The sequence below is a fragment of the Neovison vison genome, chromosome 2 (assembly GCF_020171115.1).
Source record: "Neovison vison isolate M4711 chromosome 2, ASM_NN_V1, whole genome shotgun sequence".
NCBI lineage: Eukaryota > Metazoa > Chordata > Mammalia > Carnivora > Mustelidae > Neogale > Neogale vison.
Window position 1 is genome coordinate 222,548,886 of NC_058092.1, and position 26,654 is coordinate 222,575,539.

At 45.9% G+C, this 26,654-nt stretch overlaps 1 protein-coding gene across 2 annotated transcripts in view; it reads right to left on the minus strand.

The window, feature by feature from the left end:
* Positions 1-23,739, minus strand: part of GPAM (glycerol-3-phosphate acyltransferase, mitochondrial) — a 60,080-nt gene extending 36,341 nt beyond the window's left edge. Inside the window, exon 1 of one of the 2 annotated variants that reach the window (XM_044240503.1) lies at positions 23,542-23,739. The gene's annotated coding sequence lies outside the window, so the exon portion shown is untranslated. Of the gene's footprint in view, positions 1-23,263; positions 23,287-23,541 lie in introns of those variants that run through there. The other variant, XM_044240505.1, reaches the window with a different exon arrangement.
* Positions 23,740-26,654: the final 2,915 nt, after the last annotated feature.

The following is a 26,654-nucleotide window of genomic DNA, read 5'->3' on the forward strand; positions in this document are numbered from 1 at the left end:
GTGTGAGGAAGCTACCCGTGGCCAGGGAAAAAGCCACCCAGACAGAGGGCGAGAACAATCACCAAAGCTTGCACGGTGCAGGGAATAGTTCTGTTCCCACAAATCAGAGTGGAATGATACCCAATGATTATATAGGACTAGGAATAGGACCTGATCTTGGCACTCAGATCAGAAACCTCATAATTCATGATTCAATAGGTCTTGTCTTAGTAGTGGGGTAAAAATGATCATAGAGTAAATACTGTTCTGGTCCTCCCAAAGAAATCTTAAAAGCCAGCACCAAAAGAATCAAACCATTTCCAAGAACAAAGTGTCCCAAAACCAGTACAACAGCATTATAGAAAATCAGAAATATCCAGCACCCAACAAGATAAAATTCACAAAATTCTGGCATCCAGTCAAAAATGATCAGGCATACAAAAAAAAAAAAAAAAAACACGTAGGGAAAAATAGCCCATATAAGGAGAAAAATCAATCAATTGAAAGGGTAACAGAGGGGCACCTGGGTGGTTCAGTTGGTTAAGCATCTGCCTTCAGCTCAGGTCATGACCCTGGAGTCCTAAGATTGATCCCCCTCATCACATCAGGTTCCCTGCTCAGTGGGGTGTCTGCTTATCTCTCTCCCTTCATAGTTTGCCCTACTCATGCTCTCTCCCTGTCTTTCAAATAAATAAATAAAAATTTTCTTTGGGGCTCCTGGGTGGCTCAGTGTGTTAAGCCTCTGCCTTCAGCTCAGATCATGATCTCAGGGTCCTGGGGTCGAGCCCCACACCAGGCTCTCTGCTCTCTGCCTGCCTCTCTGCCTACTTGTGATCTCTGTCTGTCAAATAAATAAATAAATAAACCTCTAAAAAAAACCTTTTTTTTTTTTCTTTAAAAAAGGAGCAGGAAGGAAAACAAGAATTCCTTTTCTTGAACTTTTTACTTCTAAGTCCATCTCAAAATGCACAGGTGACCTTTTAAAACAATCTAAACTTGAAAGAGTCACAGAAATTATAGAATTAGTAAACTAGGACATTAAAAAAAATTGTAACTATATTCTATATGGCCAAAGAAGTAGAGATATGGGAAATCTTTAAAAAGACCCAAAGCAAATACCTAGAAATCATAAAAACATTGTCTGAGATTTTTAACACACACATCCCTACACTTCTGTGGGACTAATAGCGGATTAACATTACTGGGTCTCACAGGCCCTTTACCCTATAAAGATTAGAGGAGAATGAATCAAAACAGAAGCCCAGGTCCTGGGACCTGGCCAACCTGGAAGGAGAAGGCAGGAGGGTGGACGTTAAAGAACCTGAAAACTCTGCAATAGAAACTATCCAAAGTGAAATACAGAGGAATAAAAAGCCTGAATATACAAACAGAGTATCAGTGAGCTTAACATACACATAACTCGAGTCCCTGAAGGACAGGAGAAATATGGGAATGAGGAGGGGTCGGGGAGACAGAAAAAAATAGTTGAAGAAATAGTAGCTAAAAACTTCCCAAATTTGATTAAAAACTATAAACTCACAAATCCAAGAAGCCCAACTATAAAGAAAGTTATACCAAGGAACATCACAATTAAATTGCTTAAAACCAGTGGTAAATTGAAAATCTTAAAATCATAGAGAAAAAAAATCACTATACAAAGGAGCAAAGATAAAATGAGGACAGATTTCTTATCAGAAATTTGCAAACAGGAAATCAGGGAAGTGGCATCTTTAAAGTATTCAAAGAAGGCATCTGGGTGACTCAGTCTGTTAAGCGGCTGCTTTGGGCTCAGGTTAAAGATCCAGAGGTCCTGGGGTCGGCTGCTCAGCCAGGACCTCCTACAGGATAGGCTACCTGACAGGACTCAACCCCCCACACCTCTACGGCCAAGAAGGAAAGCCCGCAGGAACTAGGCAGGGTTCCAGACTTTCTTTCAGCCATTAGCTGTGCCTCAGGGCAGTGCACTAGTTCCAGAGAGCATCTGGGGCATAGGATCAGAGAACTAGTGGAGCAGGGTAATTAAGAAATTAGCTTGCAAGTTGATTTTTTTTTTACAACTATTAAGTTCATGGTTAAGAAATGGAAGTTACTTTTTCCCCTTTTCCCAAGGCATCCAGCCAGACTCTTGGGTTAAAATCTCAAGATTCCCCAAGCCCTTAAGGGAGGCTGATTGCAAGTATCTGCCTTTTTGTTACTGAAAGTCAAAAAATGAGAAACTATTGATCAGATTGGTCACCAAGAAGACAAACCCTGAATGAGCCTTTTGTTTTTCCTGTGGAATCCTGTGAGTTGTGTAAGAAGACACAATCCTGTGGGTTGTGCAAGAAGATGTTGTCTGAGAAGCAGGCAGGGACCCACATGGCCCAAGCATGGAGAAGGGGCTAAGTGTTGAGGGAGCTGGTTCAGGATTCCATTCGAGAGTGCCTCATGCAGGGCCAGTGGAGGTGGTCAGTCTGCAGAAGGAGGACCATGGGAGGACTCAGAGGACCAGAAGGCTAGAGTCTTGGGAGCCTCAGTGAAGATCTCAGTGGCCAAGTGTGTTGTGAAGGGAATGGGGCCCACATACCATGCAGGGCCTGGGCAAGGAACAGTGGTGTAGGAAACTGGCTGTCAGGCATTCTGCACAACACAGGTGCCCATAAGGGAGAAGAGGCAAATCCCAAGAATGATCACTATTGGACTTCTATGGACCCTTGACATGCAATTACTTTGATATCCATTCTTTCATAACATACTGACTGAGAGCCCCTTTTGGGCCCATCTTTTTAGCACCTGAGGATACAAGATGGCGATATGGGGATGTCACACGGATTTGCCCAGGTGGTGTTAAGAGTCTGATGGCCTCTGGCAAGTCAGGAGGGAGACATGCTATGGAAAAGTACAGTGAAGTTCCAAACAGCCTCTGTCACAGAGGACAACAGAGGTAACCAGCATTAGAGAAGGTGGTCAGGGAGGGCCTCTCTAAGGAAGGAGCAGCCAAGCCAAGACTGTGGTGTGAGAAGGCCCAGAGAAGACCTTTCCAAGGAGCGGGAAGTCCACATGCCAAAACCCTGTGGGAGGATGGGGCTGGGAGACAGAAGTGAGCGGCGTGGACAGGAGGGGAATAAGTAGGAAAGTGGCAGAGGGAGGTGTTGGGAAGCCAGAGGGGCCAGGTAAAGCCGGGCTTTTCAAGACACCATAAGAAATCTCAAAAATTAAACATAACATTGTGACGTGTCAATAAGTCATGGAGGAATTCACAGGCCCTTTACTCTATAAATATTAGAGGAGGAGGAATCAAAACAGAAGCCCTGGGACCTGGCCAACCTGGAAGAGAAGGCAGTGACTCAGGAGCTATGATGTGGGCAAGGGCCTGCCTGGGGCTAACTGGCCACAGAGAATCTAGGTAAGAGGAAAGCAGGCACACTTTGTAAGCTACCATTGGTTGAGCATTTCTGATGTGCCAAGCAGTATTCTAAGTACTTTGGAGGCATTATCTGAAGCAATCCTCTGTATCAATCGTGGCACAACCTGGAAAACAAGCCAGGCCAGACCACTGAAAGTGTAATTTTCACACAGAATCCATCTTAGAAAGGTCTTGGAAGAGCTGAAAGAACAAAAGGGAACCCTGAGGCAGCCCAGAGATTAGCAACAACAGATCAGTACCCTAGGGCTGGAGCAACAAAGTAAAATATTGACAGAACCAGGAGCCAGAGCCACCTAAGCAACATCTAGGACCAAGGACCAAGGAGGAGGGGCTACCTAGGAGAACCCCAAAGGGTTGGGTCCTCCAACCCACAGGGCTGCCATGGCTGGAGATGCCACCTGAAAAGGCAGGGACACCCTCCCTGGCTTCCCCCCTTTCTGCCCTCCCTCCACCTGCAAGGCCCTCCTACTGGCTGAAACAAACGGCAAAGAAGCCTAAGGAATGAGTTTGCAGGGACCACTCCCCTCCCCGACATAAAATAGAGCAGGAAAGAAGGGGAATGGATCTAAGAGCAAACAGAAAAAGAAGGGACCCATCCTTCCCACAGCCCCATGAGCCAGGAACAATTATTACCCACATTTTTCAGATGGAGAAACTGAGGTATACGGAGAGGTTAAGTGACTTCAGGACCTGGTAGAACCACCATTTGAATTCAGATTTATCTGATTCTAGAGCACAAACACAAAACAAACATTTTTAACCAGCTTCGGTGAGGGCCTAGCAGTTAGGGTAGTCGAGTCCCAGGTCTGAAAAGCATATCTTAATGTTAAACCCCACTCCATAAAGATATTCAGATGGGATTAGCGTTAGAACTGAACTGTGAGTGAGGACATCAGTGGAAAACAACCCTGAATCCTTCTAGCAGGATGTCTGAGAATTCTGCAAGGACTCTGGAGCCAGACACCCTGCATTCCGATCTTGGTTCTGCCATTTACCAGCTGCGTAACCCTGGGCAAGTTATTTAAGCTCTCTGAGCCTCAGTTCTCTCATTTTTAAAGTGGATTTGCTCATGTCCACTTCCTTATTGGGTTATTTTGAGATTAAATGGAATAATGTATGCAAGATAATTAACATAGCACCTGCTGCATGGTTAAGATTTACTAAATAGTAGCTATTATTATCATTGTCAGTAGGTCTCCTCTTGCAGAGACTTTGGAAACAAAAGAGAGATCTTAATTCTTTGAGTTTAAACCCTGGCAAAGAATTTGTCCTAAAATCTTTGGAACTCATAGGAACTCTTAAGGTTACTTTGTTCTGGAAAAAAGTGTCTCTGTATCAGTCAGGATGGACTAAGTTATGATACAGTAACAAATGTCTCACAATGAGATATCACCTCACACCAGTCAGAATGGCTAAAATCAACAAGTCAGGAAATGACAGATGCTGGCGAGGATGCGGAGAAAGGGGAACCCTCCTACACTGTTGGTGGGAATGCAAGCTGGTGCAACCACTCTGGAAAACAGCATGGAGGTTCCTCAAAATGTTGAAAATAGAACTGCCCTATGACCCAGCAATTGCACTACTGGGAATTTACCCTAAAGATACAAACGTAGTGATCCAAAGGGGCACGTGCACCCGAATGTTTATAGCAGCAATATCCACAATAGCCAAACTATGGAAAGAACCTAGATGTCCATCAACAGATGAATGGATCAAGAAGATGTGGTATATATACACAATGGAATACTATGCAGCCATCAAAAGAAACGAAATCTTGCCATTTGCGACAACATGGATGGAACTAGAGCGTATCATGCTTAGCGAAATAAGTCAAGCGGAGAAAGACAAATATCATATGATCTCCCTGATATGAGGAAGTGGTGATGCAACATGGGGGCTTAAGTGGGTAGGAGAAGAATCCATGAAACAAGATGGGATAGGGAGGGAGACAAACCATAAGTGACTCTTAATCTCACGAAACAAACTGTGGGTTGCTGGGGGGAGGGGAGTTGGGAGAAGGGAGGTAGGGTTATGGACATTGGGGAGGGTATGTGCTTTTGGGTAAATTGGAAGGGGAGATGAACCATGAGAGACTATGGACTCTGAAAAACAATCTGAGGGGTTTGAAGTGGCGGGGGGGTGGGAGGTTGGGGTACCAGGTGGTGGGTATTATAGAGGGCACAGCTTGCATGGAGCACTGGGTGTGGTGAAAAAATAATGAATACTGTTTTTCTGAAAATAAATAAATTGGAAAAAAAAATGTCTCAGAGTCTTAAGACAACAAAGTTCATTTCTTGTGTATGCTACATGTAAAGGGCAGGTTATTATAGAAGCTCTGCTCACGAAGGTCACTGGGGAAGGCTCCATGTGGACACATACTTCCTTATGTGCTGAGGCCAAGAGCAGAGAGTATAAAGCACCCACTGGCTCTTAATCCATACAGCTTGAGTTCCAATTTCATTAGCTGGAGCTCTGTATGAAGCAAGTAGGTGAGGAAATGTCATCCTATCATGTGTCCGAAACAAGATACCCAAAATTAACAAACAACTCTAATGATTATCAGAACAATCTCAGTGAACCTTCTGGTTGGGATGGATAAACCAAAATTCCCAATCTGGAATGAAGAGATTTGGGAGCTTTTAACAGGCCAGACCACCCTATATGACCTCATAAATCTTGCCTTTGTTGTGCTTTTGTTGTGTTTCTGAAGACAACTTGTAGTTTTGTTCCTAAAAACTGCTTTAGGTTACCTCTCTGAAAATCGCTGTCGGTTTCTGGAAGATATTGTCCTGGTGGTTTATGGAGTTGAGATGCTAGCTGGACACGAAGCATCTTGTCTTCTGGAAGAGGGATCCTCATGTGGACTAGATGGTGAGTGCCCAGACTTACCCAGAGCCCTTCTGCTTTTATACTACCATCTGCATGATGTCAGGTTGTCAGATACTGATGGGATGGGTTGCTGAGCAAGTTCAAGTTCTAGTGGAAGGGACAAGGCCTTTCCTCGGCTTTCACAACCCCATGCTCTCCTGGACTTCCTTCTCCCTACCTGGGTGTTTTTTCTTGGCAACGTTTGCTGACTCAAGGTCGTCCTTCATTCTTACTCCCTATTCTCTCAGCAGATCAGCAGCTCAGAAGTCATTCTTAATTTCTTCCTAGATCTAATCCAACACCAACTTCCAGCAATGTAACCTTCTAAATAGCTTTAAACCCACCACCCATTACCTCCTCTCCACCTGCACTATCCTAATGCAGGCCATTACCATCCTCCCTGGGAAACACAAAACTTCCTACCAAGGCTTCTCATGTCTGCTTCTCATGCAGACATCCCACACAGCAGCCAGAATGGACCTTTGAAAATGCAACACTGAGCATTTCAAACACTCCCATTTCTTTGCCTGATCCCCACTGCAAGTGATTAAAATCCGTTCTGCTGTTGTTGCAGTTTTTAGGACTTTTACAACAGAGACTTTTAGGAAAAGTCTCAGACCTGGCCTGCTAATCTTCCCACCCTCCTCTGCTCCCACTTGCTCTTTGTCTCTGACTTGGGCCACCCTGGTTTGTTTTCAGTTCCTTCAGTAAGATGGCTCTGCCCTTCTCCTGCACATACTGCTTCGTCTGCTGGCAGTGGTCCCCACCACAAGCCCCTCTTTTCTCTACAATCCATGACTCATAACACAGCTCAGTTCCCAGCTCCCTCACTGACCCCCAGACTAAGTCAGACCCCTTGTCAGATGCTTCTCCCCCATGGTACTTATCACAATTATAATTGAAGACTCGGCTGTAGAATTAGCCATTTAACATCTGCTTGTCCCTCTTAAATTCTTGACTTCTCCCATTCCCTTCTCAATTTCCTAGCGCCCAACAGTGCCTTGCACAAAACAGGTGCTCAAGATCTGTTCGTTGAATGTCTAAGTACAAGATGTAATTACTTATTTAATAAAGCAGAGTGTGAGTGGCTATTACAGCTATTAATAGTCGTGGACAAGTATAACTTTGAGAACAGACGTATTCCAGGAGCAATAATGAACCAAAGAGTCTTAGGGGCTCAGGACTCTATGGCTCTTAGAGAAACATGTATTCAAGCTTGGTAGAGAGATAGGAAGCAGATTACCCATCCTCCCCCTTCCTGGGTCAGAGGAGAGGGAACAACATAAACACCAGAGAGAATAGGGGCCTAGGTCTCCAGTGGTGACCAGCCACGCCAGGGTGGTGGTCTTCCATGGGTAAGGATCCGCAATGGAGAACAAGGCAAAGCAGAGGCTGGGAGGCAACCGCGTGTGTGCCCAGGACACTTGAAGGGAGGAATTTGAAAATACTTGGAAGTTAGAAATGGCTGGAGAGAGACCTATTTCTACTCCCTCCTTAGAATCAGTTTTTGACGAAAAGGAAAAAAGTTTTCATGAAGAGGACAAGGAGAAGCAAAACTACTTTGCATTTAAATTATTCATTTTCTAATGAGAGCAAAGTAAGCTAGAACGTCACTTATTAAATCTAATCAGGAAGGTCCACAAAGTTTAACTAAATCTCCAGTTAGAATATTTTTAAAGACATCTAGTTTTATTACTTGTGGGGACACATAAGCTCCAAGATTTTCTTTTAGAAAACGTTGGATGTTCCAAATGTACCCCCTTATAACCATCTTTAGCTTTTTACTTACACATTTCCTAAAATAAAAGGTTTCCAAAGAGTGTTATCAACACAGTTTCCAATTTTCTAAATTACCTGATAGAAAGCAAAACCTGAAAAAGCAAAATAATACAACTGGCTGTGATTTTTACCAAATCTTTTCTGACGGTTGTCATCATATTATCCCATAGAATATTTGAAATGGATTACAAGGATGATCTCTGACATGAAAGTAAGATATTGTATGATAGGCTTTCCATAATCCTGAGTCACAGGGTACAATCCTCTCCTGTAGTCCCACTTGGTTATACTGCTGATTGCACAGGTCACTGAGGCTGACCCTTCACTGGGTGACGTACACCTCCCACATTCCTCTTGTACATCCAGTTCTGCTTAGGAGATGGCAAAACACTATTCCCCTTGATCAACTTATTTTATAGTTACTTTTTCCAAAAGCTGTCAGTTCTGGTCCAGGGTTCCAACCTCCCCTCCCTAAATCACTGGCACACATGTATAAATTTAGCATGCATCCATGAATTGTAGAATTCCTAGTAACCACTGTAGGTGATAGGTGGGATTAAGTAAACATTCATATCCACAATGTTGATTTTCTCTAGGTTCATTATAAATGAGGTTTTTAGAGGATAGTCCCTAAACGTCTAGGTCACCTGCTCATTAACTGTTGAAAAATATATCATGAATTATATCGAAAGCCCCATAAACGGATCCCCTCCTGGAATGAAGGAAATTGTAACCTCTCAGAGAGAAGGCTTAGTTAACTTTAAGCTCTACAGTGTCATGGCATACCTTAGGTACATGGCAGGAATTTTTGAATGGTGATAATAGTTACAGTAAAATTATCTACATACTCAGCAACCCCATTTTATAAACCACAGCGACGCTCTTAGACAAATTTTAATTATAAGAGTAGTCAGCTGGCTCTCCTCTGCACATGACCTGCAATCTCTTCTTATCCGCAAAACTGGAGGACGCCCCTATAGGAATCCTATTATTAATTAGGCATGTGTTTGAAGATTACAACATGGCTACCATGAGTAATACTATTACCATGAGTAATAGTAATTACTCTAGACCATTCATTACAGCTTGACGAGATACATTATCCAGGACTATGGAGGGTCTTGGAATGTTAAATGCAGACTCAATCTATGGTTTTAATCTCTCTGTGCCTCATTTCCCTTATCTGTACAGCAAGACTAGTCATAGTATCTGCTTTGTAGGGTGGCTGTGAAGACTAAAATTTAAAATATGGAAGATCCTGCTAGACAGCACCTGGTGTATAGTGGCCAATATATAATGTTCGCAATTATCCTAAGAGTTTCTGGGAAAATCTCTAGTTTGGGAGCCTTCATAGGATCTAGGTTTGTAATCAATCAGTGTGGTAGTTCAGAATCATGGGCTACCCTAGCTCCAACCCCAACAACTTCCCTTTTCCACTTACACATTTGCACAGAGTTTTCCTTCGATAACTATGCTATGGGTTGTGTCACTCAAGTCTTAAAGTCTCCACTTTTTAGAGTCCAGGGGAACACTTTGAGAATATGATGAAACTTTAGACCCTCTCCTGGGTGGGGGGGGGTACATGTAGAAGTTCACATTTGATTGCAGAGGGTTCGTCACCCACTCTCCACCCCCCGCCCTGCCCAAGGTCATTCATGGACTCCAGATAAAGAATCAGTGTCTGAAAGCATGGGTTGCAAGACAGCCCCAATCAGGATCTTGTTCTTTGAACAATGTCTAAAGGCAAGATGAGACAGAAACACATATTGGTACATTGTAAAGGAAGTCTAATTACTATTAGCCTGGTAAGTACTTTCCAATAAAGGATTTTGGTGATGAGGAAGAGGATGAAGAAGAAGGAGGATGAAGAGGAAGAGTCTTCCAAAGCCAATAAAGGTAGGTAAACTAAAGGTATATTTTTAATTTAAGGAAGCTAGGTTTGCAGCACAGCTTTGAACCTGGGAAAACGCCACATGGCTGTTATTATCAGCAACTTTAGAGGCATTTTGGGTAACTGATTGTATCTATGGCTCTGCTCTCTTTAAAATGTCCAGCAGGCAAAATATTATCACTGGGGCTCTTCACGCCTGTTCAATGATTCAGACACAAAAGAAATGCTAATTATGGGAACTGAGCTGTGAATTCTGAGTGACCCTAGGGACAAAATGATTATCTGGTGGTCTTATATTGCTGGAAATTTTTTAGAGTGTTTTAAGATTACATTAACTGGTTTTCACCTTAAGTGCTCTGCCTGGAGAGGCATTAAAGCCTCCTGATAAGAAAAATTTCAAAGAGGTAATGGCATCGGCCAACAGATCTTTGGGTGAGTCAGGGGTACTGTAAGGAGACGAGCCCAGGTGGGGCATCTGGGATCAGCCAGGGTGGTGGGATGGGCTTGCCACAACCAAAAGCTTCCCATTTGATGAGGACTCCCTAACCCCTTTCTGTCTCCGGTTTCCACAGTGTCACATGCCAGACACCAAAGAGGAAGAATAATATATTTACAACAAAGGTCAGAGAATGAGGCCAAGGACCTCATTTCTGCTCCATTATGGTTTCAGATTGCACTTCTGCTTCTAAAATCTTCTCAAGGCCCACAAGTGTTAGCATGCTCTTACCCCTGCTGACCTCCGCCATCCTCCTCTCCCCTACAGCCCTAGTCCCCAAGGCCATCCCTCTTCTTAAACCATCCTGAATCATCCCTGGCTCAGAGATTCCTTACTTGTTCCTGCTATCAGGAGCATTCTTTTTCTGGATCTGTACATGGCTGACTCATTCTTATGTTCAGGTCTTAGCTTGACTAGCAACTTTGGGTTCCCTGCCTCGTCACTTTCTTCTGTGCCATCCTATTTTATTTTGTTTATAGCATTTATCACTATCTGATAATAATCTGTGATTCATTTTCTTTATGTTTCCTCTCTTCCCCCATTAGAATGTAAGCTCTAGTAGAGCCCGGACCTTCTATGTCAATCTCTGCCATGGCCATGCCCCCCCACCCCACCATCCTATCCTATCCTCCCCCTCCCCCTGCCCCCCAACGCCAGCTTAGCCCACAGAAACCACTAGATATACATTTGTGGGCCAAAGAAATGAATGCTCAGGGATAACATTTGCTCTGTGTCAGACACAAATGCTTATCTCACTGAATTCTCACACCAGCCCTCCATGGTAGGTATTTATCAATTATCCCTATGGTACAGATTAGGTTTTGGAGAGGTTCTGCCAGTGTTTCCAATGTTAAAACTAGCTTGTTATAAGCTAGCAAGTAACCAAGACCTGATTTGAACCTAGGCATGTTTGACTCCAACACTCATACTCTAAATCAGGAATCAGACCCTCTTTCTATAAAGGGCCAGCTAGTAAATGCTTAAGGCTTTGGGGGCCATGTGGTCCCTGTCACAACTATGCAACTCACAATCCCGTAGTAGCAGGAGAACAGAGATAGACAGTACATAAACAAATGGATGTGGCTGTGTGCCAATAAAACTTTATTTGCAAAACAAATGGTTGGCAGGATTTGGCCCAGATCCTTCCTTTTTTTTTTTTTTTTAAGATTTTATTTATTTATTTGACAGACAGAGATCACAGGTAGGCAGAGAGGCAGCCAGAGAGAGAGGAAGGGAAGCAGGCTCCCTGCTGAGCAGAGAGCCTGATGCGGGGCTCGATCCCAGGACTCTGGGACCATGACCTGAGCCGAAGGCAGAGGCTTTAACCCACTGAGCCACCCAGGCGCCCCCCAGATCCCTCGTTTAATTCATAATTTGATGATACGCTATGCCAGAAGGGGGTTAAACAAAAGAGGAGGGGAGTAAAAGGCAAACATTAAAATATGTGCTCTGTGCCACCGATAGCTCTTTAGATAAGAAAGATGGCCATTTTCAGGTAAGTTCTAACTTACATAGAAAAAGGTAGAGTAGTCTACGGCCATACCACCCTGAACGCGCCCGATCTCGTCTGATCTCGGAAGCTAAGCAGGGTCGGGCCTGGTTAGTACTTGGATGGGAAAAAGGTAGAGTAAGAGATAGAGTTCTGATAGGAAATAGGACTCTACTGATTCAACCTCTTAACTGAACTATGACCATCATTTAAGAGAATGATTCAGGGACGCCTGGGTGGCTCAGTTGGTTGGACGACTGCCTTCGGCTCAGGGCGTGATCCTGGAGTCCCGGGATCGAGTCCCGCATCAGGCTCCCAGCTCCATGGGGAGTCTGCTTCGCTCTCTGACCTTCTCCTCGCTCGTGCTCTCTCTCACTGTCTCTCTCTCTCAAATAAATAAATAAAATCTTTAAAAAAAAAAAAAAAGAGAATGATTCAATTAAGTGGTTCAATTAATGATTCAATTAACTAATTCAATTAAGTTATTCCATTTTTACCAAGGTTCCATTCACATGTAGTTATGCCTGATTTTGCATCACATGAATTAGACGTGATGCCAGTGTCTGAAAAGAACCACATAACCTCCCACTGCAAGCAAGCCCCCAAGTGGTAAATATTGAAGGACCAAGTGTAGAAAGCCACTCTGTTAAAATTCTTCCTCTTTCAACAGTGAGCCTAAAACATTCAGTCTTTCTTTCTCAAGCAAGCTTACGGTTATTGGCAAGAGGTGAAAGATATGCTATGAATCACGGCTCGGAGCCAGGCCAGGGCAATCTCTTGTACTTTACTGGGAAGAGGAACACAATTTGTGCTCAGTTATATTATGGTCATTTATAGCAGCTCTTGAGACTGAATGTCACCGTTAAAGGAAAAGATCAGCCCACTAGTGCCTTGGGCCTGGGCTGGGAGGTAAGGGCTGAACTTTGAGAAGGTGGGAGATGGAGGGACAAAGGCAGTAGTTTCTATAGTGGTGGGCTGTACAGAAGGACAGGCTGGTGTGGCCAGGGAGTTCTGGGGGTGCTAAGCCTCCTCTCATACTCTGCTTTTCTCTAGGGTAACCCTAGGTCATCACAAACCCATTAGACAAATACTCATTCTCTCTTACCTAGAAAAAAGTTTCCCTCCAGGAACAGCACATAGTGCTTAAACCAATAGGCACATTTTCCCCAATCTGTATGTAATTTTCCAAACATGGGCTTTAAATATTTGGGCAGGTGACAAAAATTCAAACTTTAGGTGGTCTCCTGGACCTTCTCCTAAGACCCTCTGTGCACGTTCTAGTAAAACCCAGTTTTAGCAAGAACACTGCTACATCAGTTTCACCAGGTCCCTGACTTTCCTATCTGATCAGGCTCGGCACCCTCCAGCAGCCTACAGGTCTTGCCTGACCACCCCGGCCTGTCTTCGGTGAAGAATCCGGTTAGGTCGGTTGAGTCAGAGTCCCCCTTACCCTTGCTGTTTCCGCTTAGTACTTTTCCATCTGCTGACCCCTACAACCTCCCTGCCAGTGCTGTATTTGGACATAAGCCCAGTCTGTCCTACCCACTGTAAAAAGCCCCATCGTGATGGTCCTCATGCCTCTGGGGAGTCCTGAAGAGTCTGCCTGACCATGTTTACAGGTGTCAGTGAGTATTTCGTTTCTTTAACACAGGAAAGCAGCCCCAGCGTGGCAGAACCAGCATGTGAAGGAGAATCTAGAGATGCAAGACCTCCCCCAGCTCTGCCAGTAACCTGGGCGCCCTTCCCTTCGCTTCCCCTTCTGAGCCTGTTTTCTCATGAGCAATGGAACAAGTCAATCTCATATCTACTTTTTCAACCACCCAAATCCCTCTTTTTGTTGTCTAATACCTGTCCTAGTTATTATTGTTTATAGTTACTATTTAAGATGATACCTATTTTCAATCAAAGTGGATTTCTATTGAGCACTTAAGATTTACCAGGACTGTACTGTATACTGTCCACATCTTCTAGCATTTCATTCTCACAACCTCCCTGTGAAAAGGGACCCCTGTGATTGCAGACTTCTCATATACAACAGCTGAGGTTCCAAGTAATAACATAAATGTCCCAAGGTGAAACAGAGAGGAAGCGACAGAGCTGGGCTCTGAGCATGAACCATTTTTTTCCCCAAGAATTACACTATCTGCATGTTCTGCAGAGCCCCTGGTCAGGATCTGACTGGAAAGGAAAATACAGATTCCAACTCCATTGCCCTGAAATCCTTATCACCGCACCATGATGCCTCTCGCCATGTCAGGCTATCAAACACCAACATGTTTTCCCTGGAGGAGATGGTGCGGGAGCTCCCACAGAAGACAATGCATGGTCTTTGCCCTTGAGACACTCAGAACCCATGCTAAACCCCATGGCCCAGCCAATGGCCCCAGAGAGGCAGTGATGATAACTCATAGAGCAGGAGCTCCCTCTTCCTTGGATCCTTATTGTCATCAGGCAAAGCAAACATGAAACAATGGCCTCTGCAAACCTTGGTGATTCTCCAGACTCTGAAGACTCTTTTTCTTCCCTAGAGAGGGAGGCGACTCCTTCAAAAATGGACCAAGTTAATAATCTGGTGATAGAAGAGACTGCAGTGAGGGGGCTCTCCTTGAAACAAACAGTTGGAGATTTTTTTTAAAGATTTTATTTATTTATTTGACAGACAGAGATCACTGGTAGGCAGAGAAGCAGGCAGAGAGAGAGGAGGAAGCAGACTCCCTCCTCTGAGCTGAAAGCCCAATGCAGGGCTGAGAGCCCAATGCGGGGCTCGATCCCAAGACCCTGGGATCATGACCTGAGCCGAAGGCAGAGGCTTTAACCCATGGAGCCACCCAGGTCCCCCCCAGTTTGAGGTTTTTTAAGAAGACATATCAGTACTGGACTGACTGGGGAGAGGGGAGGCAGCACGTGGTCGGTGAAGGGTAGATGTCTAGGGATGGCAGAGCAAGGCTGATAAAGTTAATGTTTTGTGCAGATCTGATTCTCTCAGGGGTGGGTAAGAAAGGAGAATGAATTTAATTATTGGATGTCTACTATGATCTAAGGTCCTTTATGTACACTAAGCATTAGGTCCTGACAACCGTGTGTAAAGTTGATGTTTTAGAGATGAGGCTAGTAAGAATCCAAAGAGAAATTCTCTTTTTTCATTCTATCTCAATGCCTAGCTCTTATTCAGATTTTTGTGAAGTAGACGGCACTTACTCAATGGAATATCTGTAAAAAAATATTTAGGCTACAAAACCAAATATAAGGGGTGCCTGGGTGGCTCAGTGGGTTAAGCCACTGCCTTCGGCTCAGGTCATGATCTCAGGGTCGTGGGATCGAGTCCCGCATCGGGCTCTATGCTCTGCAGGGAGCCTGCTTCCTCCTCTCCCTCTCTCTGCCTGCCTGTCTGCCTGCTTGTGATCTCTGTCTGTCAAATAAATAAATAAAATCTTTAAAAAAAAAACAAATATAGTGCCTAGTATACAGTAGGTGCTCAATAAAACAGGAGAGATTAACAACTCAATGTGGTTTCTCAAACCCAGTCCAATTGGGTCAATCTAATCCATTAGTTCTCAACTGGGGATAATTCTGCCCCCAGGAAGACATTTGGAAATGTCTAGAGATACTTTCAGTCATCACAAAAGAGGGGAAGAGTACTACTGGAAACCAGTAGGTAGAAGCCAGGATGCTGCTAAGCATCCTACAATGCAGAGGACAGCCAGCCCCACAACAAAAATGATCTGGCCCATAATGTCAATAGGGTCAAGCTGAGAAATTCTGATCTAATCCAACATGTTTTACAGATGAGGAAACCATGATCCAGAGAGAAGGATGACCTGCCCAGGACCATACAACGGATTGATGGCAAAGCCATGATGAGAAACACCCTTAAGTCTTCTACATTGTTCTTGCCAGACCTCAAGCTGCTGACCAACAAGAGGGCTGCCTGTTACAAGTGGGAGGAGATCAGTGGAAAGGACTGTGTTGGCCAAAGAGCCCAGGCAAACCAAATACAAGTAAGTGGACCGAGCCTGCTGCTCCCAAGTCTGGATGACACCCTCAATAAGCAGCCGGGGAAGGTTCCAGAAAACTTGGGACCAAGGCTGGGAGGGCAGAGTGCTCACTAGAGGCCTTAGTTGCCCATCAGTTTTGCTCCCCCTTTTTCCTCTTCTTAGGGTTGCAAACCAAAACATAATTATCAAGTCAAAAAATTTTTTTCTTCTAATAATTAAATAGGCAAGTGAAAAATATGAGTGATTAAGTGGTCACATTAGGTCAAGGTAGAAACTGCCAGAAACTGATTCTTTCCAAAAGATAAGAGTCATTTGTATTATTGTTTTCACCAACAATAATTTTTTGGCATCTTACCTCCCAAGAGATGGGGTAGGTCCCAGAGGACCTCGGGAGAAGGAGAAGAGCGTGTTCACCAATAACATGCACAAGACACATTCTTGACCTCAAGAAGGACTCAGTCCAAACATGAGAGTCTCCCTTTGTATTGGCCATCGCAGAGCAAAACCAACATTGCAGAGTGATAAAAGAAAACCCTCCTTATAGCTAAATTATCTAAGCCCAGCATGAATCGCTTATATTAAATAATCTTTTTTAAAGATTTATTTATTTACTTGAGAGAGAGAGAGAGTGCACAAACAGGAGGGCCAAAGGAAGAAGGAAAGAGAATCTCAAGCAGACTCCACGCTCAGCACAGAGCCCAACACGAGGCTCAGTCTCAGGACCCTGAGGTCATGACCTGAGCCAAAACCAAGAGGTGGTGTCCAACCAAGGTTGGTGCCACCTCGGTGTCCCTTAAATAACTTTTAATATAGAAACATTCAACCATAGCCCAAGAATTTGGACTTTACCACATATGTTATTGGGATTTGGTTTGCCTGATGGGCATTTTCCTCTATCCATCAAGCTTTTGTGGGGACTTCCAATGCCCTGGACCATATCTTCAATGGTGGGATAACCAGAGGCAGTATGGAACTTCATTTAGCTAGACAAGACCATTCGACCTCAAGATTTCCTAACCTCATGAGATTAAGGGACAGCCCCTGGAAGGCTGTTCTGAGCCAGGGTACTTGTATCTTTTCCAGCAGTTTCTAAGCTGCAGCTCAGTGGAAGCTGGAGATCTGGGTTAACACAAGATCAACTTTTATCTTGCGATTTCAATGAAAAATTAAACACCCTGATAACACTGAGTACGAATTGCTTTTATTTCCATTGCAATTGCTTTCTGAGACGGATAATTCCCCTTTAGATTTTCATGAGTTTGGCCCAGAAACTGGATACTCAAGGCATTAAACATATAGCAGCCTGTGACACCAAATAAACAGGAGTGTCTATTTAAGGATCTGGCCGCCACGGCCAGCTAAGTGTCTCCGGGAAATGAGTAGAATTTGAATACATCAGCTTGGCCAGTTGGCTACAGACTGAGAAATCAGACACAAAGAAAGACATGCCAGGGGCTCCCACTTGGCTTTGGACATAGGTGTTAACCTTGATGACAAGCAGTTTGTTGGGCAATGCTTCCCAGACTTTGAACTATCACTGTGCAGTAAACAATGGATGCTATTTTTTCTGCCCAGTCATAATATGAAAATTAAAAGTAACATAAATTGATAACCTACAAACATCATCATCTCATAAGAAAGAATGTCTCAATATCCCGACAAACAGGAGGGATAGACTCTCAGAAGGAAAGCAGGTTCCTCCAAGGAAATACACACAGCTGTATTAGAGACTGGTTACTTTGTCCTTAGTTCTTAGAAAAACATCATAGACCAGCACTGGTCTGCAGTCTGGAATATGGCTACTGTGAGTAGCCACTGGAGTTGCTGGGAGACGAATTAGGTTTAAGACTCAGACTGAACAGGGAAGGTATTGCAGGGCAAGGACAAGAAGAGGTGAGGGGTAGGGTTGCAGGGACAGAACTTGCCCCTAGAATAAGCCTCTCTGCTCTGTGATAGCAATCTCCATGTGGTAATGCTACCCTAAATTATTTGTTTAATTACCCATCTCTTCCACTGGGCTTTGAGTTCCTTGAGAGCAGGGGTTGTACCTCGTTACCCTGAGTCACGGAGCTAATTAGTTGTGGGGCAGGGGTGACAGCGTAGGAAAAGGGCATTCCAAGGAGCAATGGCAAAGCACTAGGAACACAGAGTGCTGCTTCGTGAACTTAGACAATGTGACGATTAGAGGGCACATTTTCTTTTCTTTTTTTTTTTTTTAAGATTTTATTTGTTTATTTGACAGACAGAGATCACAAGTAGACAGAGAGACAGAGAGGAAGGCAGAGAGAGAGAGAGGGAAGCAGGCTCCCTGCCGAGCAGAGAGCCCGACGCGGGACTCGATCCCAGGACCCTGAGATCATGACCGGAGCCAAAGGCAGCGGCTTAACCCACTGAGCCACCCAGGTGCCCCTAGAGGGCACATTTTCTATCGTCTAACCATGCATGCTGTTTCTGGCTGGTGCAATGGATGGAGAGCCCCACCTCCATCCTACCCAGCAGGCTCACCCTGGGCATCATCCCACAAGATCATTAAAATGAGCCCCAAGGGGAGTGCAATAGGGGTTAGGACTGCTACCGCCCCCGGGGAGATGCCAGGGGACCGATGAGTGAAGGCTCAGCACCTCTCTTGTGTCCCTGAACTGTCTGGGCCAGACTGGGGCTCGGTGTGGAGCAGCCAATCTCCTGCCCACCTGCTGCTTGATCCCCCTGGTTTTCCCATTGCCAAGTCAGAGAAGAGCTTTCAGTCCCAAGGCTTTCCATTTTCCCAGGTCCCTGTTCCCCACAGTCACTTATAATTTGGAATTGACAAAAAGCAAACATCATCTGCGCTGTTACCAAGCAGCCCTCTGGTTACATTCCACAGCAACCACTCCTCTCTGCAGAAGAAGTCACGGGGAAGTGATGTTGCCTTCTTTGAAAACTCATTTTGGGTACTTGTTTGTTGTTGTTGTTGTTGTTATTTATTATTATTATTGTTTTTTTAGCCGATTTGATTTCTGGCAAGAGGTTAAAGCTCAATGCACAGAGCCAGCCGCAGCTAAACTTCCTGCCAGACCCATAGGGCGGTTTGGAGGTCAAATGCAAAGCTCATGAAGCAAGTGCATTGAGGCAAGAAGAGCATGGGGAGCTGGGGAGCATGGGGAGGGGAGCATGGGGAACATGGGGAGGGGAGAGGGCTCCTGCTTGAGGGCTCAGGAGTCATGGAGGATTTTCATTACCACTGGCTCAGCATGGCAGCTTGGAGCCCCATTATACATCTGAAGTGCTGCTCATGGCCAGAGAACCCAGCTTCACCTTGGTAAGATCTGCAAGGCTGCAGGTTCTGGGAACTGAATGGGCAGGGTGTGCTTTCCATTGCAAATATCCTGCCACTTTCCTTTTATGACCCACTGGGGAGGATTTGCCTCAGGGTACAACTTGCTACTCAGTCTCTTTGGAAATGCTCTTGGGGTAATGTATCATTTATTGTACAGCATTTTTGTTCCTTTCTCAATATCCATCCAATCCTCTCTGACCAACCCCACCACCACCAAAAAAAGGTTTTCAAATCCTGAGTTCATTTGAAGACAGGGGTATGCTTTGAAGGATCAATCCTATAGCCCGTCTTCCCGCCATTATTGCTCCCTTAGGCATCACTGGCTAAAACACTGATGTCCCTGGGACATCAGTCCTACTAAGCATTATGACCAGCAAACAGTTGGTAGGGATTGGCTAACAGACAGGTGAAGGCAAGAGTATGGCCCCCGATAAGGAAGAGGAGATAGAAAGTTGATATGCCCCTGGAGAACAAGGGGACAGGGTCCTCCATGGGGAAGGTGGGAGAGAATTAAAGAGCATTCTTTCAGGAGCCTGATACTGATCATTTCCTCTCACCATGCTTGGCAAGCTTAGACTTTCCATCATCTCCCAGTTTCTGGCTTTGTCTGGAAAAAATGCTAACCAGCTCCTCACAAGGGCTGTCACTAAAACCCTGGCCGGAGAGCTTACAAATGACACTATGTGCAATGCAAAAGGAACATGGTGCTCCTGGGGGTAGGCTGTGTGGGTGGGGGAAGGGGGCCACCTTGGGAGCACTCATGGGCAGCCAAGGAAGATGATGGGCCCCTCCCCAAATCCTCAACTCACAGCTCCCCCTCCCAGCCTGCCTGTGCTTGCGATCTCACCATCAGAGAGGATGGCCACAGGAGGATTAATCATCCAAGCTGGACATGTAGGAACCTGGAGGGCAAAGACACAGAGAACCTGTTTTCTGTCCCTGAGAAGGGGCTGAGGGATTTCCATCTAGAAGGAGTGACCCCCAGGGAGCAAGGATGTTGAGTTGTAGCTGGGGAGTGGAAGGAGGTGCTAGAGAAAGAGACTTCCAGGAGACAGAATCAGCCAAGTCTTCCTCCTGGCCTCCTTGAGTTTAGACTCAGACTCTCTCCATCCAAGGAGACGTCTGGGTAGAAGATCACTGGACAGGGAGTTAGGAGAGTCTCTTTTAATCTGACTCTATCTTGCTGTGGATCAAGGGAATTTTAAATACTGGATAGGGGCAACTCGGCCTGAGGAATCATTCAGTCCACCCCCCATCACACACACTTTAGACTCACAGCCTCTGAGTCCCAGAGACTTGCCGGAAGTTGGCCAGGGCCACACATACTGAGCACCTACTACATTCTGGAGGCATGAGAGGTGCTCATATGCTACTGGTCCATCAGAGAAGTCTTTCATGACTAGCTCGCCACCCCATCTAAATGAGGTCCTTTGTTCTTTTTCTCACCACAACGGGAACTAATTATTTGTGTGACTTTTTTTTTTTAATGCCTATTGCCCCCAATCCAACTGTAACTTCCACAAGGGAAGGGAGCTGCTTCTGCCTGATTCTCTACTGTATCCCAGTGCCTTACAGCTGGCAGGCACACACCCACATTCAATGAACACAGAATCTCTACTCTCCAAGTAACTCCAAGAGAGACACATTACACCCATTTTCCAGATGAGGAAGACTAGAACTTAGACAACATAAATAACAAGTGGAAAAAGCGAAATTCAGCAGTAAATGACACTCCCAATGCTTTACTACTCTTCTAACAAAGGTTTTCAGACTTTGTAGATCCGCCTAGGCTGGGGATCTTGGTTGAGGCTTTTTTGGCTGTGATGTTCTTGGACCAGATTCCTCCAAACCAGTCCCTGGTCTTGTCAAGCCCCATGTTTGACCGTGGTCCGGGTAGGGAAGACGACGCTGAGGACCACACCACAGTGAGGGGATCCGCACTCAGCAAGTGGGAAGGCAGACCGTGGAGCAGGACTATCTGCCTGACGGGAATTTCAGAGGGGATCCAGTGAGTTCAAAGCTAAGTGCTTGTGCAAGCCCCTGGTGTGTGGGAAGGGCACCGGCTTTGAGGCCAGATACATCCAGAATTGAGTTTCAGCTCTCGCACTTACCAGCTTGGGCAAGCTGGTTCTCCCAGCCTTAGTCTGTTCCTCGAAGACACAGGATGATCCTGACCCCCTTCCTCACAAATAAGATCTGGCAGGGAGAGCCCTCAGGACAACATCTGATGGACTCCGAGCGTCCGGCCATGATGGTTTCCTGAAGGACCCCCATCAAGGCTGTCCAAATTCCTGATCTGGAGCCCCTCTCAGTCTCCAGTATGGAGCCCAGAAGGGGTTAAACGTGGCTACAAAGGTAGGCAAGAGACTGACAGGGAAAGCCGATCCTGACAGAGAGGTCAGAGCTCCAAACGAAGACCCATTCTGGTCAGGGTCTGTGCCCACTTACCCCCACATCCTCAAAGCCTTGCCCACAACCTGCGCTGCAGTTCCTGTGCTGTCCTCTCAGTGGAGGGAACGGTTCAGCGGAGCTGATGGGAGCATTGCCTCGTGCTCTGCTCACTACCCTGACACTAGGCATTTGTTTCTCATGGACTCACTCAGAACCAGACTGGCACGCGGCACAGGCGTGGAAGCACGGGTTCTGAAGCCCACCATTTACCCGATGAACTTGTTTGTTAATCCAGCTCTCCCGTCTGTGAAATGGGTTGACAGTCACCCCACAGGCGTGTTATGAGAACTGAGTCAACAAGTGTAAAACCCCTGGCTTCACAGAGCTGCCGGTGTAGGGGAGGCCATGGACGAGGACACAAGCGATCATAAGACAATGCGATTAGGGGTCCGATGAGGCAAAGTGCAGGGAACCCTAACCTAGTACCAGAGGAAGAGCCTTTACTCAAAGACCCAACTCATGTGTTGACCTGGCAAGAGCAGGGGGCAGGGGAGGGGGGAAAGTGTGCCAAGCAGAAGGGAGAGCATGAAATAAGGACACCATGGTGGGTGCGAAGAACGCGTCCCCATGTGGTGGGACAAGGATGGAGAATGGGGGGAGGGGAAGACCCACACCACCCAGACGATGGTAAAGGGCGGAGGTGTTCCCAAAGGAGTAGGAAAGAAATCAGGTCCGAGAGGTATAGCCCCCCTGCTCTGAGCTTGTCCCCCCTCTTGTCCTTTCCCTTAAAATTTTGAGGGGGAAGCAGGATTTACTTTGATGAACTCCTCTGACCATTACTCTGAAGAGTGTCAGGAAATCCAGTGGGGGGCCTGGGCAGAGAAAATTCCTGGGGGGTGGCAGAGTCCTCAGCAGGAAGAAGGGCTCTCCACCTCGTGGAGAAGCTTTGGGGGCAAAGAGATGCCAACATCCCATCCCATTGAAGCCAGCAAAGCACAAACAACCTGGATACAGCCAGTTCAGAATTAAGATATTCTGAATGGAAGCCTCGGGCGGTTAAAAGAACCGCCATGACTAGAGAGAGGAGATGCAGTCATCTAACATGTGGAGGGAAAAACCAGTTTTAATACCAATTTACCCTAAAAGCCTTTTTTTCTATTTAATGGCAAAATAAAATGTTTTTCTTGTTTTGCATCATCTCCTCCCCTCCTTGGCCAGCTCCAGCCAAACCTCACCATGAGAGAGGATGCTCTCGTCTTCGTTCAGGTCTCTCAACCCCTGCCGGCACCCCACGGAGCCCAGCCTGCATGGGTAGCAGGGGAAGTCCTCCAACTTGTCCCCTACCCGCCCAGCTGAGGTAGGGGCATGGCGTGGATGAGAACAGGCCGTGCACAGCACACGGAGATCTTTGCAAGGTGGGAAAGAAATCCTCATAAATGCGGGGCTCGGCCCCACTCTGCCCCTCTCTGCGGTCAGCATCACGAGGACTGGCGCACCAAGTAGACCCTCTGAGGGCCACGTCCCATTTGCAAACCAGATCGGAAAAGTTTCAAGCTAAAGCAACTGGACTGCTCACACAGCGTCCAAAACCTTATAAGGACTTTGGGGTTCTGAGCCAGTGGGGAGGATGATGGACATGCCAAGGGGACAGACCTCAGGAAGGGCTTCATGGGAGCCAAAGCGCTCAGATGCCAATGAGACCTGGTGATCACGCTCACAGCTCTCTCCAGCTGCAAATAACTCACCCCTTGGCCTTGCCTTTCTGTAGAATTCCAAGATTCTGAGGTTTTTTTCTTGCACTTCCTTTTTCCACTTTCTCCGCCTCTCCTGCTTTCTACTCTGAGCCCCAGAGCTCCAATGTATCCCCATTTCGAGTGTCATGGCATCCTAGGAAATTAGGCACCCCCCCCCACCCCGCCAAAAAAAATTACCTTTAATACCTGTATCCTTGACTCTGTAGTGTTTGAAGAATTATGTTCAACCAGCTGATGTGCAAAGCTGATGGAAACTTTTCGGAAGACAGCCCCCGTGTGTGGCGGCGTCTGGCTGTCTGTTTGTACTGCTGGAGGCCGAAGGACTTTGAGTGCTCGAGAGTAACCTCAGAAAAAGTCCCCAGGCTGCAGCAAACCCTCCCAGCACAGTTTTGAAACACCAGAGGAGGAGGAAACCTCTTTAATCAAATAATAACCAGCCTGAGATAAGGCTTTCGAGGCCGAACAGGGCCAACCAATCGCCTGCTTCTTTCAGACCGCAAGGGCAAACAGACCCGGGCTTTTGGAGTGAGTTTCAGGGCTCGTTATAATTTAATGATGCTGTAAGTGGTGTCTTCTTGGCTTTGCCTGGTGGGGATTTTCTAAGTAGGGAGCTCAGAGGCTCATTCTCGGTGGAGGAGCCTGACCCGGCAGAGCGGGGAGGGGCGGCGGGGGAGGGGGGAACAGGAGGGGCGGGGCGGGGGGGGGGGACAGGGTGGGGGTAGCCCTGCAGCTGAGTATCCTGAGCTATCACGTGGGGCGCTCAGCTCCCAGCCTGGATGTTTCCATGTTGCCAAGGCCAAGAGAGTTCTCACTGCTGCTAAGAAACCAAGCCTGAGTGGGGCTGAGCAGGGCTGGGTCACCGTGGGGGTGGGGGAGGTGGTAAGTGTATTTGTCACGTGTTGGAGATGCTTCGCATGCATTTACTTGGCAGGGACTTAGAGCTTCTGTAGTCTTCATCCTTCCCCACCACTTTCCCCTCACATGCTGTCTGTGCTCTGTGGGGTCACAAAGGCATCAGGAGGAGGGTGGGTGTCAGCAGCTAGGCAGCCTTGTAGCCCTCTGACTTTGAACATGTCCCTCAGCCCCTTCTCGGCTAAGCGGCTGCGGAGGATTCAGTGGGAGAACTCTTCCAGGTCCCTGTAAGTTTCTACGTGCCCTAAGGAAAGTAAAGAAACCCTTCTGTGAAGGAACTTCAGTATCCTTTTGTTATGCAAATAACACATAGGCACCAGCAGAATCAATTTTAAGACATTTCAAGGGACCTCGGAAAGAAACCCCTTCCCATTAGCAGTCACTTCCCCTTACCTCCACCCCAACCTTCTCCATCAACACTTTATGCAATAGAGATGGATTTAGTATCTACCTTATCACCAGGTTGAGTCCCCTGTCCTCATGAAACTCTCACAGCACAGAAGGCAGGAGTTTGATATTAGTCTTCAGTACAGTCAAACCAAAGGAAGGGGCCAGTCAAGGCAGCTTGTTACAGAGAGTTTGGACCCGTCCAAAGCAGGCAGGGGGAAACCAGCAGTGATGAACAGGAAGTGGACCCAAGTCAGTGGGCCCCCTGCAGGGCTCCAACTATGGGGGGAAAAAAGAGCAAAAGCAAGATTGTATCTCCAATTTTTTTTTTAATTTAGATTTTATTTATTTGAGAGAGAGCTCAAGTGAGTCCACAAGTAGGCAGAATGGCAGGCAGAGGGAGAGGGAGAAGCAGGCTCCCGCTGAGCGGGGAGCCTGATGCGGGGCTCGATCCCAGGCCCCTGGGATCATGACCTGAGCTGAAGGTAGATGCTTAGCCGACTGAGCCACCCAGGCACCCCATTTTAAAAATATATATATAACAGCCTCCTTAAGATATAATTTGCATACCGTGCAATTCACCCATTTAAATTATATAATTCAACAATTTCTAGCGTTTTCACACAGTTGTGTGGCCAGCAGCAGAGTCAATTTTAAAACATTTTATCCTCCCAGAAAGAAATGCCTCCCCATTAGCAGTCATTCTGCCTCCCATCCCCCATGCCCACCTCTACCAGCTCTAGGCAGCCACTGGTTTACTTGGTGTCTCCCACGGATTTGCCTATTCTGAACGTTTCATGAAATAGAATCATATACTATGTGACCTTTTGTACTGAATTCTTCTACTTAGCATAATGCTTTCAAGGTTCATTCCATTCTCTTTTATGGGTGGATAATATTCCATTGCAAAAATATGTTATGATTTGTTTATCCATTCATTGCTTGATGGACATTTGGAAGGTTTCCACATTTTTGCTGTTAGCAATAGTGCTGCTATGGAGAATCACATACATGCCTCCACTTCCCTTTACCCACAAATTCACAACCACATAGTAGAAGAGAAAGAAGGCATCAAAGCAGGTCAGAGAGCCTTCGAAAGGCCACAAGTTAGAGTACCCCAGCAGTAGCTGACTCTGATATTTGCATAGATTTTTACTGAACAGAAGCACCATTACCCATTCCCTTGTATGTAATTATCTCCACAATCCTAAGCATGAGGGAGATATTATTTTTATTGTCATTTTAAAGATGATACCATAAAAAATTAGGAAGTTTCAGTAACTTGCCAAAAGTCACCCATCCAAAAATTGAAGCCAGAATTAAGTCCTATGTTTTTTCTACTCGGGCTTTTTCACACACAAAACAGATCTTTAATCTTTCATACATACTCAGTCTTGGCTTCTAGGATGTGCAGTTCAAGGAGACAAAAAAAGATAAAGAAATAAAAAAGAACTTCCTTATTATTCATAAAGAAAACGACAGCTAGCCCAACAAAATAGATGTTATCGTACGCATTTTTAAAATGTGCACATTCGGTCCAGAAAGATTACATCTCATTTCTAAAGACACAGACCTAGTAAGCCACACATTGACAATTGAAAGGCAAATATGTGACTCCCAGACATGGGCTAAGTCAGCTTACTTTCTTGCTAACATTTAACTGAGAGCCGTTGAAGTCCCGGTTGTTCAGGTGGGAGAATGTGTAACCTTGGAGGAGGCACTGCATGTAAGGGAGGGACAGGGAAGAAGATGCCATGCTTCGCAGGAGAGTAAGGAATGCCAGAGTCTGAAGATAGAGAGGAAAGATGACTATGAAGAGAAGAAGAGCAGGAAATAACAGAGAGACTGTGGGGACAGTCCTATTCAAAGGCTGACCATGTTCCCAGCTTGTCCTGTGGCCGGCAACGTTTCATCCAACCCCTAAGGTCTGATAAATAATGCAAACAGAGGTTCGGTGGAATGGGATGGGAAAAACAGGAACCAGGGATAGC